At 39.6% G+C, this 13,686-nt stretch overlaps 4 pseudogenes; all 4 read right to left on the bottom strand.

Moving 5' to 3' along the window:
• Positions 1 to 5,346: 5,346 nt before the first annotated feature.
• LOC134947704 (5S ribosomal RNA) lies at positions 5,347 to 5,464 on the bottom strand (annotated as a pseudogene).
• Positions 5,465 to 5,609: 145 nt separating this feature from the next.
• LOC134936103 (5S ribosomal RNA) lies at positions 5,610 to 5,727 on the bottom strand (annotated as a pseudogene).
• Positions 5,728 to 12,002: 6,275 nt separating this feature from the next.
• LOC134944165 (5S ribosomal RNA) lies at positions 12,003 to 12,120 on the bottom strand (annotated as a pseudogene).
• Positions 12,121 to 12,265: 145 nt separating this feature from the next.
• On the bottom strand, positions 12,266 to 12,383 carry LOC134939867 (5S ribosomal RNA; annotated as a pseudogene).
• Between the last annotated feature and the right edge of the window lie 1,303 nt (positions 12,384 to 13,686).

Raw genomic sequence — 13,686 nt, 5'->3', positions numbered from 1 at the left:
TCAAGGATAATGGATAGATGACTGGACCAATCAGGTCATTGCTGGAGTCACAGACGCGGCCATGATGGAAAAGGGAAAGGATAAGAATGATAAAAATGAGTGTAGGACGGGAAAGGGGGAAAGGGAAAACAAAATAAGATGTGAATAATAGGAAAATATATGCTGGATATATATGAGAAAATGAAAATGAAAATAATAGTGTTGATATAAATATCAATGTATATTGGAATAAATATGAAGTATAAAAATAAATAAATAAAAATAAAAATAAAAATAATAATGAGATAAAATAAAAATGAATATAAAAATAGATATAACTATAAATATGTAGATGAATGAAAGATAAAGATAAAAATAAAGATAAAAATAAAATTAAAATTATAAACAAATATAAAGAAATATAAATATATGGTAAAAATATAAAAATATAAAAATGAACAATGATGGAAATAAATATAAAATGTTGAATATGGGAAACAACAAATACATGTTTATATATATACATATATATACATATATATGCATACGTGTGTGAACTAGATAATTTAGGAAATTGTTTGATGGGAAAGAAAACGTGCGAAGGATAGGGAAGAAAAAAGGGGGGGACAGGGCGGTGTGGAGAGGTGGAAAAAATGGGATGTGTAACAAAATGTGTGTGTTAACGTGAATTGTGGTGTGCTGGTTGTGTGAGTGTGAATGACTTGGGATGTGGGTATAGGAATGAAAACGAGAGATGGTAAGGAGTGTAGTGTAGATGTGATGTAGTGGAAATCAAAGTTTGTTGGGAAGTTTGATGTGAAAGTGTGGTGCAGAAGAAAGGTGAAAGGTTGGATGGAAAGGGCAGAGAAACGGGAAAGGGGGTAAAAAGGGAGGGCGGGGGAAAAGGGGGAAAAAAATGAAATGGACAAAATGTGTAAAAATGTGGACATAAGGACAGATATGTGAAGAAAATTTGAAATAGAGTTGTGATTAGGTGAAGAGTGGAGGTTATGGAGGTGAGAGGTGGGATGTGAGGGGAGAAAGGGATGGGGGGGTTGTGGTTGGGGGTTATAAAAAAGAGAGGTGAAGAAAGGTAAAAAGGGGGGGGGGGTGAAAAATGGGATGGGGGGAAAAAGGGGGAGGGATGAGGGAAGAGGAAGGGGGAGGGGAAAAAGGGGGGAAGGGAAGGGGGGTGGGGGAAATGGAGCAAGGATGGGGAAAAAATTGAAAAGAGGGGGGGGAAGAGAAATGGGGGAAATAGGTGGAGTATAGCGGGAGTGATAGTGGGGATCAGAAAATGAGGTGGGGCTGATGAGGGTAAGGATGCCAAAGGTAAATGTCCAGAATTGGGAGTTAGGTATGGAGGAAAATGCTGTAATTTATGTTTTTGTTCAAGCCTTTTGGCATGAGAGTGTCCAATTTAAAGATCCATTCTGATTCCTTCTTCTGAAGTGTCATGTTGTAATCTCTTCCTCTCAGGCCCATTTTTATGTGTTCCAGGCCTGAAATCTTCAAATCCTCTACTCGGCTGTTGTGAAATCTTAAAAAATGTCTGGCAACTGTGGTGAGCTTCTTGAACTGAGCTAGATCAGATTTGGCATTTCTTACTGTACTCATATGTTCAAGTGCCCTGACTTTAAGCATACGGGATGTCATGCCCACATACCTCAAGTTGCACGTGCATGTGATGCAATAAATCACATTTTCCGTTCTGCAGTTGAAGAAGTCCGTTATTTTGATCTGTTGATTAAATCTGTCCATCACTTCTGTTAGGTTTGTAATATGTAGGCACAGCTTGCAGTTGCCGCATGGATAGCTGCCTTTGAGAGGTCTTGGTTTTGAGGGATGTGAGAAGTAACTTCTTACTAACTTATCTTTTAAGTTCGGCGCCCTTCTCCAACTCATGTTGATGTTCTGGCCTACATGGTCCGAGAGATCCTCATCCATTTTGAGAATATGCCAGTGAGTTTGCAAAATCTTTCTAGCGTCCTTCCAGTTTGTGCAGAAATCCCCAATGAAGCGTAAAACATTCTTGTCTGCTTTGGTTTTGTTAGCCGGAAAAATCAAAGAGTCCCTTTCCACTTTTTGTACTTCAGATTTAGCTCTTTTGATAAGTCTATTGCTGTAGCCTCTCTCCTTGAGTCTAGTTGCCAGTTCAATGCTTTTTGTCTGAAAGGTGGAATCTTCTGTACAATTTCTTTTTAGTCTGAGGAATTCGCCTTTGGGAATATTTCTGATGGTTGGTGGAAAATGACTACTGGTTGAATGAAGCAGGTTATTGGTTGAGGTTGCTTTTCTGAAGATTTCTGTGGCTATGGTGTTGGTCTCATCTCGGTATATCCTGAGATCAAGGAATGGAATACTGGATTTACTGCTGGTATATGTAAACTTCATGTTGATCTGGTTGTCATTGAGGGAACGGATATACTGGTCCAATTTATCTTGAGTACCATCCCAAATCATAAAGATATCGTCAATATAACGTATCCAGATTATAATATGGTTGGTGTACTCTTCTTGATCGTCGCTAAATACTAATTCACGTTCCCACCAGCCTAGAAAGAGGTTTGCGTAAGTGGGGGCACATGCCGCCCCCATAGCTGTGCCTCTAGTCTGTATATAGAAACGGTTGTTGAATAGAAAGTAGTTGTGATTTAACACAAATTGGAGTAATTCCAGAAGGAATTCTTGGAAGTCGCCAGAACCTTCCATGTGTAGGAAGTATTTTACTGCCGTTAAGCCCAGATCGTGTTTGATAGATGTGTATAGGGATTCAACATCTAATCCCACCAATATGTGGGAGTCCTCCAGTTGTATGCCTTGGATTTTCTTCAATACATCTGTTGTATCTTTGACATATGACGGTAGGGTGTGGACGTGTTGTCGCAAATGAACGTCCAGGAAGCAGCTGGCTTTTTCCAGAAGGCCCCCATTGCCCGATATAATGGGTCGTCCTGGTGGATTGTCCACATTTTTGTGGACCTTGGGTAGCAAATATAGTGTTGGTGTTCTGGGATGTGGGGTGTTCAAATAATCCCATTCTGTTTTGGTAATGGTACCGTGCTGCAAGTGTTTGTCAATGATCCGAGAGTAAAGAGTTGAAAAATTCTGTGTTGGATCAAATAAAGTCATCTTGTAGCAGGAGGTGTCCTTTAGTTGTTTGTTGGCCTCCTTAAGATATAATGTGGTAGGCCATAGAACTATGTTTCCTCCTTTGTCCGACATTTTTATCTGTACACCATCCCATTTTTGTATTTCCTTCACAGCTTCCTTCTGTTTATGGACAGGTTGCCAATGGTTCTGTGTGATTTCTGACGTCGGTAGAGTGTGTAAAAATCTCTTGATACCAAATCGAGGAATACTTTTATTTCAGGACACTGATTATCATGGGGATAGAATGTTGACTTGTTTTTACAGATGGGGCGAGCAGATGTGGAAGGTTGTTCATCGGATAGTTCTTCTAAGATGGCTAAAGCATCCTGATCCTGTTGTGATAAATTACATGTGTCATTGCTTGGCAGAAGAATGTCTTTGTCTTTTTTGGAAAAATGTTTTTTGAGTAGAAGTTTACGTCCAAAAAGACGGAGATTTATTTCCCACTTGAAACGGTCAAAATGGTTGGTTGGTGAAAAAGAGAGGCCCTTTTCAAGGACACTGGTTTGATCCTGTGTGAGAACGTGTGTGGAAAGATTGATTATTCTAAGCTTGGTGAGATCTTCGTTGGTTATTTCTGTTTCCTGGAGGGATATCGTCTCTGCTGGGGTGAACGCCATCTTTGTCTTGGTGCTCTTCCTTCCGCCCCGCCTGGTTTTTGTTTTGCATGGTATCCACGGGCTCTGCCCCTGCCTTCCTCTAAAAAAGAGGCCGAAGAGGAGGTTGAGTGAAAGCTGGAATCCCTTCTACGATTGAAGGGGTCTCTTTGGTCTGAGTTGGAGTCGGGGTGATCCTCAGTATCGGATGGTTCGACTTCAGAGGATGATGGTGTGTATTCTCGTCTCGTCGCGTCCCTTCTACGAGTTTGTTGGGTCCATTTAAAGATATGTCCCGTTGTGAAATCCCGTTTCTCTCTTGCAAACTTGGTTTTTTTTCTTTCAATGATGTTGTCCTCATATGACTCTAGATCCTTTTTAATTTTACCAAAAAGATCTTGGAAAGTAGGGTTTCCTTCCCATTGTTCCAGTTTCTGACCAAAATTGTCAATTTCTTTGGTACATTCTTCCAATATTAGATGATTATGTTTTATTAGAATGCCCATCAGGTCCTGAGAGCATTTTAGGAGGCATTGCTCCCAATCTTTAGATTTTCTGTGGACAGTTCGAATGAGGGAAAGAGTTTCGGTCGTAGGCCTCTTGGGGATATTTTTTGTCTACAATAATGTTCCAAACTGGTTAGATCCCAATCAACTCTGATACGTCTCTGGAGAGTTCTCTTCAAATGGAAGAGGTCATTTTCCCAGTTGGCCTCAGGAATAGGATCGGGAATCGTAATAGGAAAAATGGTATCTAGGTCATCGATTGATCTTTTATTCTTCAATTCAGTTTTCAAACTAAAAGTACTCATATTAACCTGGTTGTTGGAGCCGAGAGAGAGGTATCTAAGTTTCTTTTTAAAACAAGTATATAAAGGGGGAAGCCCAAAATAAATTAATAATGGAACTGATGTTCGTGGTCTGGGCTTAGGACCAAGGTGACTGTGCTGGATCCAAAGATCTGAAGAAAAGGCCTCAGTACCAGAGATTATGCAGAAAAGTGTTAGGTGTGGAACCGCACTAGTTGAACAATATTACAAAAGTACAAAATGATTGTAAAAGATGAAATACCAATATACATACAGTTATCAAGTAAATCTTAAACTGCTAATGATTGGCGGTGCTCCCAGGAATTTTGTAGGTTATACTTCAATTGGAGAAGGCAAGAGAAAAAGACAAAAAACCCTTGTTTGGGAGCACTCATTTGTAATGATAAGAATAGTATATATGATGAAAAATATTAAGACATAACCTTTATTTAATCCTTGGATAAAAAGAACTTTTGGACAAAAAATTGGGACTCGTGTATGGTATTATCTATTTATAAAAATCTTGTTTAACCTTTTTAGCAAATGAGGTACAAGATAATTGAAATGGTGAAAATATCAGTGGGGTGGTGGGGGATACCAAATGGTCTCTTAGAATACAGGGTATCCAGAAGATCACTGTGCTTGCCTGAATTTGGGATATCAATGATGGGACAATATAGACAAATCTGAGTTTGGTCAAGGTAGATCTCAAGAGGAATGTGAAAAGGATGGAGCAAGAAATGTGATGGGGCTTCCCTTAGTGGAAGAGAAGGGTGGAGGGGGGGGGGCTTGGGGCCTGGGGGGAGCAGGGGCCCACTGCACCTGGTATTCTCAGGAGGTTTTCCGTCCTAGTACTGGCCAGGCCATGCCTGCTTAGCTTCCGAGATCAAAGAAGATCGGGCGTATTCAGGGTAGTTTGGCAGTGGGACGTTATTGGAAGCAAGGAGAGGAAAAGACACCTCTATTTTCTGTACTTTAGTAAATCAATACCATGATGGTCTGAGATGGTTTTTCCAGGTGAGAGAGTGTGTATGGGGGTTTATGGGATAAGGGCAGGTTTATCCTTTAAAAATGGCCCACTGCACCTGGTATTCTCAGGAGGTTCCCCTTCCTAATACTGACCAGGCCATACCTGCTTAGCTTCCGAGATCGGACAAGATCGGGCGTATTCAGGGTAGTATGGCCGTGGGCCGTTAATAAAGGGGAAGGGAAGGTACCACTCTCCTTACTGTACTTCACATAAATCAGGACCAAAAAATGGTATGAAATGGTTATTCCAGAAAAGAGTGTTTGACAGGAAGATATATGTTTTAGAAATAGTAAATTAAGTTCTGCAAGTGCAGGGTTGTTTGCTAAATGGGAGAAAAACCCACAAGATAAATTAAGAGCTCACGGCTGGCTCACAAAAAAATATTTTGAACACAAAATGTACAATATTGCTTGGTTCAGAGAAACAGAAAGCACAAAATGTGCAATATTGCTTGCTCCATAGAAACAGAAACCGTATGATAATTGAAAAGATACAGGTTTTTAGAGCTCAGGGCTGGCTCAAAATAAATACATTAAACCTTATTACATCCTCTTGAGGACTGACATAACATTAGAGAATAATAGAAAATATTTTATAACTACTATTAATATTTTGCAATCAATTGCTACTATTAGTTAAGACCATAAGAATAGAAACATACATTAATGTAAGGAGTAAGTAACATGTCTATGAATGATATCCATAAGGGCATTAGCGGGGAAGTAGTAAAATGTGAATTATAAACAATCTTATAAATACTACATTTGGTGCTCCTGTTGCTATACAATACTGCTGCAAGAGCAAGTTGTTTAGAGGGGGAGAGAATAGTAATCAAGTCCTGGTGGTCTGTAGTATATTACCGCAGCCGCAATGTGTGCGGCCAGTGTTAACCAGGAATCCCCCGGCGTTCACCCGCTGGCAGTGATGGACGCGGCCGCCCGCTTCCGGACAGGGCGTTGCCGCGATGACGTCACCGAAGGACGTCTCTCGACGTACGTTTCACCTGGGTGGGCTTGGTCACGAGAGCCTCTCTCTGTTGCTCTCCTGTGACCAGTATATGAGTACTGAATTGACCAATGGAGTTAGCTCAAGGATAATGGATAGATGACTGGACCAATCAGGTCATTGCTGGAGTCACAGACGCGGCCATGATGGAAAAGGGAAAGGATAAGAATGATAAAAATGAGTGTAGGACGGGAAAAGGGGAAAGGGAAAACAAAATAAGATGTGAATAATAGAAAAATATATGCTGGATATATATGAGAAAATGAAAATGAAAATAATAGTGTTGATATAAATATCAATGTATATTGGAATAAATATGAAGTATAAAAATAAATAAATAAAAATAAAAATAAAAATAATAATGAGATAAAATAAAAATGAATATAAAAATAGATATAACTATAAATATGTAGATGAATGAAAGATAAAGATAAAAATAAAGATAAAAATAAAATTTAAATTATAAACAAATATAAAGAAATATAAATATATGGTAAAAATAAAAAAATATAAAAATGAACAATGATGGAAATAAATATAAAATGTTGAATATGGGAAACAACAAATACATGTTTATATATATACATATATATACATATATATGCATACGTGTGTGAACTAGATAATTTAGGAAATTGTTTGATGGGAAAGAAAATGTGCAAAGGATAGGGAAGAAAAAAGGGGGGGGACAGGGCGGTGTGGAGAGGTGGAAAAAATGGGATGTGTAACAAAATGTGTGTGTTAACGTGAATTGTGGTGTGCTGGTTGTGTGAGTGTGAATGACTTGGGATGTGGGTATAGGAATGAAAACGAGAGATGGTAAGGAGTGTAGTGTAGATGTGATGTAGTGGAAATCAAAGTTTGTTGGGAAGTTTGATGTGAAAGTGTGGTGCAGAAGAAAGGTGAAAGGTTGGATGGAAAGGGCAGAGAAACGGGAAAGGGGGTAAAAAGGGAGGGCGGGGGGAAAAGGGGGAAAAAAATGAAATGGACAAAATGTGTAAAAAATGTGGACATAAGGACAGATATGTGAAGAAAATTTGAAATAGAGTTGTGATTAGGTGAAGAGTGGAGGTTATGGAGGTGAGAGGTGGGATGTGAGGGGAGAAAGGGAGGGGGGGTTGTGGTTGGGGGTTAGAAAAAAGAGAGGTGAAGAAAGGTAAAAAGGGGGGGGGGGGTGAAAAATGGGATGGGGGGAAAAAGGGGGAGGGATGAGGGAAGAGGAAGGGGGAGGGGAAAAAGGGGGGAAGGGAAGGGGGGTGGGGGAAATGGAGCAAGGATGGGGAAAAATTGAAAAGAGGGGGGGAAGAGAAATGGGGGAAATAGGTGGAGTATAGCGGGAGTGATAGTGGGGATCAGAAAATGAGGTGGGGCTGATGAGGGTAAGGATGCCAAAGGTAAATGTCCAGAATTGGGAGTTAGGTATGGAGGAAAATGCTGTAATTGATGTTTTTGTTCAAGCCTTTTGGCATGAGAGTGTCCAATTTAAAGATCCATTCTGATTCCTTCTTCTGAAGTGTCATGTTGTAATCTCCTCCTCTCAGGCCCATTTTTATGTGTTCCAGGCCAGAAATCTTCAAATCCTCTACTCGGCTGTTGTGAAATCTTAAAAAATGTCTGGCAACTGTGGTGAGCTTCTTGAACTGAGCTAGATCAGATTTGGCGTTTCTTACTGTACTCATATGTTCAAGTGCCCTGACTTTAAGCATACGGGATGTCATGTCCACATACCTCAAGTTGCACGTGCATGTGATGCAATAAATCACATTTTCCGTTCTGCAGTTGAAGAAGTCCATTATTTTGATCTGTTGATTAAATCTGTCCGTCACTTCTGTTAGGTTTGTGATATGTGGGCACAGCTTGCAGTTGCCGCACGGATAGCTGCCTTTGAGAGGTCTTGGTTTTGAGGGATGTGAGAAGTAACTTCTTACTAACTTATCTTTTAAGTTCGGTGCCCTTCTCCAACTCATGTTGATGTTCTGGCCTACATGGTCCGAGAGATCCTCATCCATTTTGAGAATATGCCAGTGAGTTTGCAAAATCTTTCTAGCGTCCTTCCAGTTTGTGCAGAAATCCCCAATGAAGCGTAAAACATTCTTGTCTGCTTTGGTTTTGTTAGCCGGAAAAATCAAAGAGTCCCTTTCCACTTTTTGTACTTCAGATTTAGCTCTTTTGATAAGTCTATTGCTGTAGCCTCTCTCCTTGAGTCTAGTTGCCAGTTCAATGCTTTTTGTCTGAAAGGTGGAATCTTCTGTACAATTTCTTTTTAGTCTGAGGAATTCGCCTTTGGGAATATTTCTGATGGTTGGTGGAAAATGACTACTGGTTGAATGAAGCAGGTTATTGGTTGAGGTTGCTTTTCTGAAGATTTCTGTGGCTATGGTGTTGGTCTCATCTCGGTATATCCTGAGATCAAGGAATGGAATACTGGATTTACTGCTGGTATATGTAAACTTCATGTTGATCTGGTTGTCATTGAGGGAACGGATATACTGGTCCAATTTATCTTGAGTACCATCCCAAATCATAAAGATATTGTCAATATAACGTATCCAGATTATAATATGGTTGGTGTACTCTTCTTGATCGTCACTAAATACTAATTCACGTTCCCACCAGCCTAGAAAGAGGTTTGCGTAAGTGGGGGCACATGCCGCCCCCATAGCTGTGCCTCTAGTCTGTATATAGAAACGGTTGTTGAATAGAAAGTAGTTGTGATTTAACACAAATTGGAGTAATTCCAGAAGGAATTCTTGGAAGTCGCCAGAACCTTCCATGTGTAGGAAGTATTTTACTGCCGTTAAGCCCAGATCGTGTTTGATAGATGTGTATAGGGATTCAACATCTAATCCCACCAATATGTGGGAGTCCTCCAGTTGTATGCCTTGGATTTTCTTCAATACATCTGTTGTATCTTTGACATATGACGGTAGGGTGTGGACGTGTTGTCGCAAATGAACGTCCAGGAAGCAGCTGGCATTTTCCAGAAGGCCCCCATTGCCCGATATAATGGGTCGTCCTGGTGGATTGTCCACATTTTTGTGGACCTTGGGTAGCAAATATAGTGTTGGTGTTCTGGGATGTGGGGTGTTCAAATAATCCCATTCTGTTTTGGTAATGGTACCGTGCTGCAAGTGTTTGTCAATGATCCGAGAGTAAAGAGTTGAAAAATTATGTGTTGGATCAAATAAAGTCATCCTGTAGCAGGAGGTGTCCTTTAGTTGTTTGTTGGCCTCCTTAAGATATAATGTGGTAGGCCATAGAACTATGTTTCCTCCTTTGTCCGACATTTTTATCTGTACACCATCCCATTTTTGTATTTCCTTCACAGCTTCCTTCTGTTTATGGACAGGTTGCCAATGGTTCTGTGTGATTTCTGACGTCGGTAGAGTGTGTAAAAATCTCTTGATACCAAATCGAGGAATACTTTTATTTCAGGACACTGATTATCATGGGGATAGAACGTTGACTTGTTTTTACAGATGGGGCGAGCAGATGTGGAAGGTTGTTCATCGGATAGTTCTTCTAAGATGGCTAAAGCATCCTGATCCTGTTGTGATAAATTACATGTGTCATTGCTTGGCAGAAGAATGTCTTTGTCTTTTTTGGAAAAATGTTTTTTGAGTAGAAGTTTACGTCCAAAAAGACGGAGATTTATTTCCCACTTGAAACGGTCAAAATGGTTGGTTGGTGAAAAAGAGAGGCCCTTTTCAAGGACACTGGTTTGATCCTGTGTGAGAACGTGTGTGGAAAGATTGATTATTCTAAGCTTGGTGAGATCTTCGTTGGTTATTTCTGTTTCCTGGAGGGATATCGTCTCTGCTGGGGTGAACGCCATCTTTGTCTTGGTGCTCTTCCTTCCGCCCCGCCTGGTTTTTGTTTTGCAGGGTATCCACGGGCTCTGCCCCTGCCTTTCTCTAAAAAAGAGGCCGAAGAGGAGGTTGAGTGAAAGCTGGAATCCCTTCTACGATTGAAGGGGTCTCTTTGGTCTGAGTTGGAGTCGGGGTGATCCTCAGTATCGGATGGTTCGACTTCAGAGGATGATGGTGTGTATTCTCGTCTCGTCGCGTCCCTTCTACGAGTTTGTTGGGTCCATTTAAAGATATGTCCCGTTGTGAAATCCCTTTTCTCTCTTGCAAACTTGTTTTTTTTTCTTTCAATGATGTTGTCCTCATATGACTCTAGATCCTTTTTAATTTTACCAAAAAGATCTTGGAAAGTAGGGTTTCCTTCCCATTGTTCCAGTTTCTGATCAAAATTGTCAATTTCTTTGGTACATTCTTCCAATATTAGATGATTATGTTTTATTAGAATGCTTATCAGGTCCTGAGAGCATTTTAGGAGGCATTGCTCCCAATCTTTGCGTAGATTTTCTGTGGACAGTTCGAATGAGGGAAAAAGTTTCGGTCGAAGGCCTCTTGGGGATATTTTTTGTCTACAATAATGTTCCAAACTGGTTAGATCCCAATCAACTCTGATACGTCTCTGGAGAGTTCTCTTCAAATGGAAGAGGTCATTTTCCCAGTTGGCCTCAGGAATAGGATCGGGAATCTTAATAGGAAAAATGGTATCTAGGTCATCGATTGATCTTTTATTCTTCAATTCAGTTTTCAAACTAAAAGTACTCATATTAACCTGGTTGTTGGAGCCGAGAGAGAGGTATCTAAGTTTCTTTTTAAAACAAGTATATAAAGGGGGAAGCCCAAAATAAATTAATAATGGAACTGATGTTCGTGGTCTGGGCTTAGGACCAAGGTGACTGTGCTGGATCCAAAGAGCTGAGGAAAAGGCCTCAGTACCAGAGATTATGCAGAAAAGTGTTAGGTGTGGAACCGCACTAGTTGAACAATATTACAAAAGTACAAAATGATTGTAAAAGATTAAATACCAATATACATACAGTTATCAAGTAAATCTTAAACTGCTAATGATTGGCGGTGCTCCCAGGAATTTTGTAGGTTATACTTCAATTGGAGAAGGCAAGAGAAAAAGACAAAAAACCCTTGTTTGGGAGCACTCATTTGTAATGATAAGAATAGTATATATGATGAAAAATATTAAGACATAACCTTTATTTAATCCTTGGATAAAAAGAACTTTTGGACAAAAAATTGGGACTCGTGTATGGTATTAGCTATTTATAAAAATCTTGTTTAACCTTTTTAGCAAATGAGGTACAAGATAATTGAAATGGTGAAAATATCAGTGGGGTGGTGGGGGATACCAAATGGTCTCTTAGAATACAGGGTATCCAGAAGATCACTGTGCTTGCCTGAATTTGGGATATCAATGATGGGACAATATAGACAAATCTGAGTTTGGTCAAGGTAGATCTCAAGAGGAATGTGAAAAGGATGGAGCAAGAAATGTGATGGGGCTTCCCTTAGTGGAAGAGAAGGGTGGAGGGGGGGGCTTGGGGCCTGGGGGGTGCAGGGGCCCACTGCACCTGGTATTCTCAGGAGGTTTTCCGTCCTAGTACTGGCCAGGCCATGCCTGCTTAGCTTCCGAGATCAAAGAAGATCGGGCGTATTCAGGGTAGTATGGCAGTGGGACGTTATTGGAAGCAAGGAGAGGAAAAGACACCTCTATTTTCTGTACTTTAGTAAATCAATACCATGATGGTCTGAGATGGTTTTTCCAGGTGAGAGAGTGTGTATGGGTGTTTATGGGATAAGGGCAGGTTTATCCTTTAAAAATGGCCCACTGCACCTGGTATTCTCAGGAGGTTCCCCTTCCTAATACTGACCAGGCCATACCTGCTTAGCTTCCGAGATCGGACAAGATCGGGCGTATTCAGGGTAGTATGGCCGTGGGACGTTAATAAAGGGGAAGGGAAGGTACCACTCTCCTTACTGTACTTCACATAAATCAGGACCAAAAAATGGTATGAAATGGTTATTCCAGAAAAGAGTGTTTGACAGGAAGATATATGTTTTAGAAATAGTAAATTAAGTTCTGCAAGTGCAGGGTTGTTTGCTAAATGGGAGAAAAACCAACAAGATAAATTAAGAGCTCACGGCTGGCTCACAAAAAAATATTTTGAACACAAAATGTACAATATTGCTTGGTTCAGAGAAACAGAAAGCACAAAATGTGCAATATTGCTTGCTCCATAGAAACAGAAACCGTATGATAATTGAAAAGATACAGGTTTTTAGAGCTCAGGGCTGGCTCACAATAAATACATTAAACCTTATTACATCCTCTTGAGGACTGACATAACATTAGAGAATAATAGAAAATATTTTATAACTACTATTAATATTTTGCAATCAATTGCTACTATTAGTTAAGACCATAAGAATAGAAACATACATTAATGTAAGGAGTAAGTAACATGTCTATGAATGATATCCATAAGGGCATTAGCGGGGAAGTAGTAAAATGTGAATTATAAACAATCTTATAAATACTACATTTGGTGCTCCTGTTGCTATACAATACTGCTGCAAGAGCAAGTTGTTTAGAGGGGGAGAGAATAGTAATCAAGTCCTGGTGGTCTGTAGTATATTACCGCAGCCGCAATGTGTGCGGCCAGTGTTAACCAGGAATCCCCCGGCGTTCACCCGTTTCACCTGGGTGGGCTTGGTCACGAGAGCCTCTCTCTGTTGCTCTCCTGTGACCAGTATATGAGTACTGAATTGACCAATGGAGTTAGCTCAAGGATAATGGATAGATGACTGGACCAATCAGGTCATTGCTGGAGTCACAGACGCGGCCATGATGGAAAAGGGAAAGGATAAGAATGATAAAAATGAGTGTAGGACGGGAAAAGGGGAAAGGGAAAACAAAATAAGATGTGAATAATAGGAAAATATATGCTGGATATATATGAGAAAATGAAAATGAAAATAATAGTGTTGATATAAATATCAATGTATATTGGAATAAATATGAAGTATAAAAATAAATAAATAAAAATAAAAATAAAAATAATAATGAGATAAAATAAAAATGAATATAAAAATAGATATAACTATAAATATGTAGATGAATGAAAGATAAAGATAAAAATAAAGATAAAAATAAAATTAAAATTATAAACAAATATAAAGAAATATAAATATATGGTAAAAATAAAAAAATATAAAAATGAACAATGATGGAAATAAATATAA

Source organism: Pseudophryne corroboree, chromosome 1, assembly GCF_028390025.1.
Source record: "Pseudophryne corroboree isolate aPseCor3 chromosome 1, aPseCor3.hap2, whole genome shotgun sequence".
Taxonomy (NCBI): domain Eukaryota; kingdom Metazoa; phylum Chordata; class Amphibia; order Anura; family Myobatrachidae; genus Pseudophryne; species Pseudophryne corroboree.
The sequence above is the reverse complement of the archived record's forward strand: the minus strand, read 5'-3'. Positions and strand labels throughout refer to the sequence as shown.